General features: G+C 43.3%; 1 protein-coding gene across 12 annotated transcripts in view; it reads left to right on the top strand.

The window, feature by feature from the left end:
* The first annotated feature begins 743 nt into the window (after positions 1-743).
* BANP (BTG3 associated nuclear protein) overlaps positions 744-6,645 on the top strand; it is a 254,133-nt gene continuing 248,231 nt past the window's right edge. For 2 of the 12 annotated variants that reach the window (XM_078149389.1, XM_078149387.1), the window contains exon 1: positions 747-988. The gene's annotated coding sequence lies outside the window, so the exon portion shown is untranslated. Of the gene's footprint in view, positions 989-6,645 lie in introns of all 12 variants that reach the window. The other 10 variants (XR_013484520.1, XM_078149388.1, XM_078149393.1 and 7 more) reach the window with 7 other exon arrangements.

The following is a 6,645-nucleotide window of genomic DNA, read 5'->3' as shown; positions in this document are numbered from 1 at the left end:
CTTAAAAAAAATGAGATCATCCAATCTATATAATGTTGGAATCACCTCTAAAACCTCGGTGCCTCAGTTTTGTCCTCTGTCAATTTAGGAGGTTGGTCTCTGTGGTTTCTCTAAGGGCCTTTTTGGCTCCAAATGCTGACTCCCCTGACAGGTTATCAATTTCAGGGAGGAGCAGCTTTGCAGATAAATTTACCAATTAGAGAAATCTCCATCAAGGGACCCAGGTCATCTGATCTCCAGTCTGTTTCCAGACAAGGCCTCCAAAGGTCTAAATATATGACAGAAAAGAGGGACAGAGGGAAATACAGAAAATCACCTTCGAGGGATCGAATAATTAAATTATCTTAACTACAAGTCCCAGCATTCCATGCGGTGGGGAAACGGGCTGGAATGGCAGCCGGCTGGGCAGACTACAAGTCCCAGCATGCCCTATAATATTACAGCACAGAATGGACTACAACTCCCAGGATGCGCCTTGTGGGAGCAGCGCATCCTGGGATTTGTAGTATTCCCCTGCTGGTTCTTTAGGGGTGGGGGTGGGGAGCGGGAAACGACAACAATAAACAAATCCCAAAGCCTACAAATCAAATTATTTTATCGCTCCATTTAAATAACTCCCCCTCCCCCTTTCTACATTAAGCCGAAGAGGCTGAGAGCACACGCTTGCGTGGGTCCTGGAGAAGCAAAACGGGACGAGCCCGAGAGGCGGCGCGCATGCGCTCTGACTGAAGTAGCGACCAAAGGGAGCGGGATCAGGTTAAGGTGAAAGCGCGCGCACGAAGATAAGGGACGAGGCCGGCGCTCGCGCGTCGTTTCCTATTCCTTCTCCGAGCGGGTGAGGGTAATGCGTCTGCGCAGGTTTGGGAAGACGACCACCGCGGGGGAAGGGAATCGCGGCGCCTGCGCACTGCAACAGCTCCTCTCGCGAGGACGGACGCCATTATCGCATCTCCCCGACAAACACCACGAGAATTCCGCAGCCCACACGGTAATTGCAGCTCCCGCAGCCGGTCGCGTCTCCACCTCCCCCCCCCTTCCCGCGGGGCGAGAGCGAGAGCGAGATCTCCCCCTCCCCCGCCTCTCCCCTGCTCTCCTCTCCCGGCCTGGCCGGGCCCAGTTCCAGATCCCGCCGCCCGGCCCGGCGTCCGCCTCAGCCCCGGTGCTGCCGGGCCCAGGCCTCGCCGCGCCCCCCCGGACCGGAGCCGCCGCCGCGGGAGCGGGAGCGTAGGCCCGGCCAGGCCTCGCCGCCAACGGCAGCCTCGCTTGGGCTGCCCGCTTCCCGGGGCCCGCGGATACTGGGGCGGGGGTGGGGGAGGCGGCGGCGGCTCCTTCCTGGGCGGTCGTCCCAGGATCCGGGCCCGGCGGCGGCCCCAGGGATCCCAACTCCCTCCCTGACAGATGAGGAAACTGAGGCCCGGCCAGGGAGGCGGCTTCCCCTGCGCGACCTCGCTCTTGGCCTCTAGGGATTTAGAACTGAAAGCGGGGAGCCTCAGCCTTCATCTTACAGATGAGGAAACTGAGGCCTAAGAGGGGGAGAAGCTTCCTTGGCACGGCCACCTCCGTAGGATCTGGGAATTTGGAAGTGTGAAAGGGACCTTAGCAATGATCTGGGCCGGTTCCTTGACTTACAGACGAGGAAACTGAGGCCTAGAGAGGTGGAAGTGAAGTGGCCCGAAGCCGAGCAGCTAGGAAATATTAGACTATATCTGAGATCTGGCAGACCCTGGGAGAGCTTGTCACCTAGCCTCCTCGTTTGGGAAACCGAATCTCTCCCCCCCCCCCATGACTTGAGAAGATTATTTAGTGAATTATTCATGATCCTCTCCCCCCTTACTCTTTCTCATACAGAAAGATAATTGAGTTTCTCTTCCAGCTCCCCTGATGCTCTGTGTATTGTAAACAGTCAACGTGCCTGTGACCCACCTTTGTAAATTTCCAGTGCCCTCAATTTCTTCAGTTAGGCTTTCAAACAAAACCTTTATGCTTTTAAAAAAAATTTAGCCGTTTGCCTTTGCTTTTTTCCACCACCGACTTTGTATTAGAAGAGAAATTCTGGTAAATTATAAAAGCATCAGAACTTAGGAAATTAAATACTTGAAAGTGAAATTACTATTGATTCTGTGATTATTGAGCTTCTCTATTATATTTATACTGTTGGTCAGTGTCCTGTCAGATAATACTTTTTTTTTTTGTGAATTTTTGTTTATATGGAAGTTCAAACTTAAATGATTTTGATGATATTGGGGGATATAAAACGTGTTAGTTGAACAGCTCTAAAGGTGCTTTCCAGTTGCTGAACTGTTAAATGATTCTACAGTATATTTGGAGAAGGGCTAACTCATTTTAATACTATGGTGCCAAACAAGACTAATTATAATTAGACATTGTGTTAAAAGGTGTGAGTACCAGATGGCTGTATTTTTCCTGTCATGCTCAGTTTTTTCTTCTTAGATTGGGGTGTGATAAAGTCTTAGCTCAGTTGTAGTCTCACAGGAGTGTTAAATTCTGTGGTTGTATCCAGAGTATACCAGAAGTTATGTTGGTGGGATTTTTTAGAATCGGAACAATATTAGTACAAAGAAACTTGTTAAACTTATCATTGGTCCATAAATAACACACATAGACCTTTGAGTTACTGATTGTATATGGTTAATTTGTTTCAGAAAAGAAATCAGGATGCAACCTACTTTGAATTTTAGGAAAGCAATCAGAATTTTAGAAGTGGAAGGATAAGAGCCTCAGGCCAGTTCCTTCATTGATTTAATAGCTGGGTTTTTGCCTCACTTCATATTATTTTTGGGGATACTGATTTAGCTCTTTTGAATCTTAGCCTTGATTTTTGCTTTGGTTAGGTTTAAATTTTTTCATTTTTTGGTAAGCTGGGGCAAAATTCAGACAAGTATACACTCAAAACATGAGCATTCTTGAAATGTGTTTTAATACTCATACTTTGAGTATAATTTCTTTGGTTTGGTACTCTCTCCATAATTGTGGATTGCAATTTCTCTCCATCTTAGTTTTTAGTTGTTGCTATAGTTAAAAAAAAATTAATCAGTGCTGCCTTCTTGGTGAGGTCTCCCTACTCTGGCTTGCACTGTGACAGACATAGCATCTTAACTGGGTCCATCCTCAGAGCCTTTGCATCCTGGTACTGCTTACTAGAGCTGGTCCTTTGGAGGGATTGAGAACCCCTGGCCACATTGATGTCTCAGCTGGTCCCTCCGTGGATGTGTTCTTAACATAACTTTTAGCTTGTGAAGAGGAGGGGAATGTTTTCACCTGGGAGAAAAGAAATTTCTGAAAGAGAGAGGAAGATGGTGGATGGGGGAAAGGAATGAACATTTATTAAGTGCATACTGTGTGTTGGGACACTTTACAAATATCATCTTCATTTAATAATTATTCTGCCAAAGTGGTATGAGATGTGAGGAAAGCACTGCCAGTGAGAAGAACCTTGACTGGAGGGATCCAGAGGTGGGACTCTAGCAGTCTGATTTGGCTTGAGTAAAGGGCTGAGTGACCTAGGCCGGTAACTTAGTCTTTTGTTTTCAGTGCCCTCTTCGTTTGGAAATATGCGGGGCTTAGACTAGGCCTCTTAGGATAGTAGCAGTTGGAAAATTCTGATTATTTGTTTACAATAATAGAACTATTTGTGGAATGGTGGTGGCTTAGCTTTGCAGTCCACGGCTGTGAAAATTTTTTTCTTCTAGGTGAGGAGTGATCTGAATGGCTCTGGCCCAATTATAACTCACTATGGCTGAACTTTGACCCTGCCAGGCTAGTTGCCTTGTGAACGTTCAGCTAGATTAAGTCAAACAAATGGCACCCAAGGGGGTAAAGTAGAAGGGTTTAGGATGGGCATGTGGCTGGTAAATTCTTGGTAAACTGGAACTTAGTGAAGGAAAGAGGATGCTGCTTTGGAACAACCTGGTGGTTAGGAGGGAGACACAAAGTAATGAGAAATATGCTGCCTTTCACTTGACTCATATCAGAGTTCTGCATAATTGCCAAATATAATAAAGATTGAACAACTTAAGTTTTGCATTGTAGCATAACTAGTGTCTCAGGTGTTTATTTGAATAGTGAAGATGAAGATATAGCCTAGACATGTATGATAGATGTATTCCAACAAAACCCACTGTAAAGTGAGATTTAATTCGATAAAGGTGTATCACTCACTGTGTGGAAGGCATTGGGCTAGGTGGTGGGAATACAAAGGTGACATAATTTCTGTCCTGGGTGAGCTTAGCCTTTTGGGGTGGGGAGTCAGAATGTGGCATACATAGATAACTAGATTAGAAGACAGTGAAAGGTGCAAAGGAGATCCAAAGTGTCTTAGGAAAATTTGAGAAGGGGGGGAGCATTTTAATTTGGGGGAGGATGGGACAGGTGAGATGTAACTTCATGAAAGAGGACAAACCTGAACTTCAGTCTTGAAAGAATTTGGATTTTTTTTAGCAGGCAATATATTTTGGCCTTTGAGGACACAGGCCAGGACATAGGACAACCTGTGTTGTATACAGAGGTGGTCAGATATTTGGGGGAACAACCAGGAGTCTAGTGGTTGGAATGTATAGGTTGTAAAGGAACTTAATATTAAATAACCCTGGAGAGTTAAGTTTGGAGCTAGATTCCATATGCAAGCCCCTTTGTCTCTTTTCCTCCAATATAAGGGAAATTTGGTGGCAATCTTGGAACTCTGGTGGGCCCTTGCTGAATGCTCCTGATAATATCTGTGCCAGCCATTAGGGGGCCTGAGCCCATGAGTAGCTTTAGGCTGCTTTTTTGGTCACATAACTGCCATCCCCTAAGGCCTAGTTTGGGAATTAAAATTTTACCAAATGATTAAGAAGGAACAACATATTTCAAAGCAGAATTTTCAGGCACAGATTTGATTCTTTGCTTTTTATCAGTTTACTGAGACAGAAATGTTAGGAGAGACCTGCAGTTATACTGAATGCCATATGAGGCATTATCTTAAGTGCCCATATGTTGGTTGATTGCCAGACATGGTTCCTGAGGGGAAGAGCAGCACAGATCATTACCACATAGCCAGTACCTGATTTAAAAAGCCATCTATTAGACTATTAAACATAGGTGATTCTTAAAACATTTTAAGTAACTTTTAAGTCAACCAGCATGTCATAGCTATGCTAACTATTATTTAAAAGTGGTCACTAAGGCACGTGTGCCTACTTAATTTTGTAATCTGTTACCTGTGAGAAGGTTGCCGCATTTCAAAATTGTGGCTATTATGCATTGGTTATGTGTTAGGGACGAATGGCTGAAGAGTTGGGTGTAAGTAAACTTTAAAAAGTGGTAGCTGCTATTGCAGGTTTTAATTACACTGTGTTCTGTCATTGATTCAGAAACCTACCATACAGTTGGAGCCACTTACCTTTCTTATCTCTCTGGTCTATTTCATTCAGGGTATTTCCCAATAGAATGTAAGCTCCTTGAGGGCAAGGACTCATGTTTTTTTTGTCTTTGTATCCTCAGTGCCTAGTACAGTGCCTTACACTTAGTAGGTGCTTAATAAATATTTTTTGGTATGGTGTCTTCAAGTTAATCTGTGCAAATGAAGGATAAATAAGATTTGAAACTGAATAAACTGCTTATTATGACTATGACCCACTTAAAATGACTGTTTAAATAAAAAATAGTGTTTTTAAAAGTTGCTTACTTACCAGGTTTTATGCATTCATATTTTTTCTTTATAAAGTCACTCTTTTCCCTTCCTCCCTCTATGTTTTTATAAATATGTTTGAATTCAGAGCATGGCAGTATAAAAGAAAACACATTTGTGGTCAATAACTCTCTTAGCACAATTTAAAAAACTACTCTAATTGCTTGTAATGCAAGTGTAGTAAATAAAGGTCTGTTTTGTATTTGCATTCCAAATGTGTAGTGTTCACATAAGATCATACCAGGAAAGATAAAATGTAGTTCACTGTAAACTTAATCCTTAAAAGTTTTTCTCAGGAGATTTTATTAGGAAAAGTGAAGTTTGGATTCTAGGAAAAATTAAAACCGAAGTGTGCTTCACAATTATGTGGTTCAATTTGACCACAGCCTAGAGTAGAAAACAAATGAGTGTGTACATTAGAACAACTGGCAATGGGTGAGAAAAAGGATTCTGGGAGGCATTGTTCAAGGCATTGTTTCTATAGTTTACTTGGAAGTCCTTGAAAGACATTTTAAAATCTTAGATCTGAGTAGTATTAGTGTTGATCTATTAGGAGTTTTGAAGATCAGATTAAAATAAGGAACCTTAGCCCATTTGTAAATTCATCCCTATGTTGACTTTCCACCATTCTATTTTTTATTCTTTTACCACCTTCTAAGCAGAAAACTGCTTTGTTGTATTTATTTGTGGGGCAGGGCTATGATGGAGAAGTGGGGGGCCTGGTGGTAGTCACAGTGCTAGGGGTATGAGCGGTATTTTCCAAAAGATTACTTTTATTTTGTCTCTCCACAATGATGATGACCTACCTTCAATATTTTAGTTACTTTTGTGTTTTTCTAGCAGTTATGATTTCTACTGGGCCATTCCCATAGCCGTGTCTTCCTCTCTCCTCCTCCAATAATCAGACAACATGGATATACAAGTCAGCTGGACGTCAGAGGTGTAAACTGTAGTCACAG

This window comes from Phascolarctos cinereus, unplaced genomic scaffold (genome assembly GCF_003287225.1).
Source record: "Phascolarctos cinereus isolate Bilbo 61053 unplaced genomic scaffold, phaCin_HiC Scaffold_2;HRSCAF=192, whole genome shotgun sequence".
NCBI classification, from domain to species: Eukaryota; Metazoa; Chordata; class Mammalia; order Diprotodontia; family Phascolarctidae; genus Phascolarctos; species Phascolarctos cinereus.
Note: the sequence above shows the minus strand (reverse complement) of the source record. Positions and strands in the feature narration are given on the sequence as shown.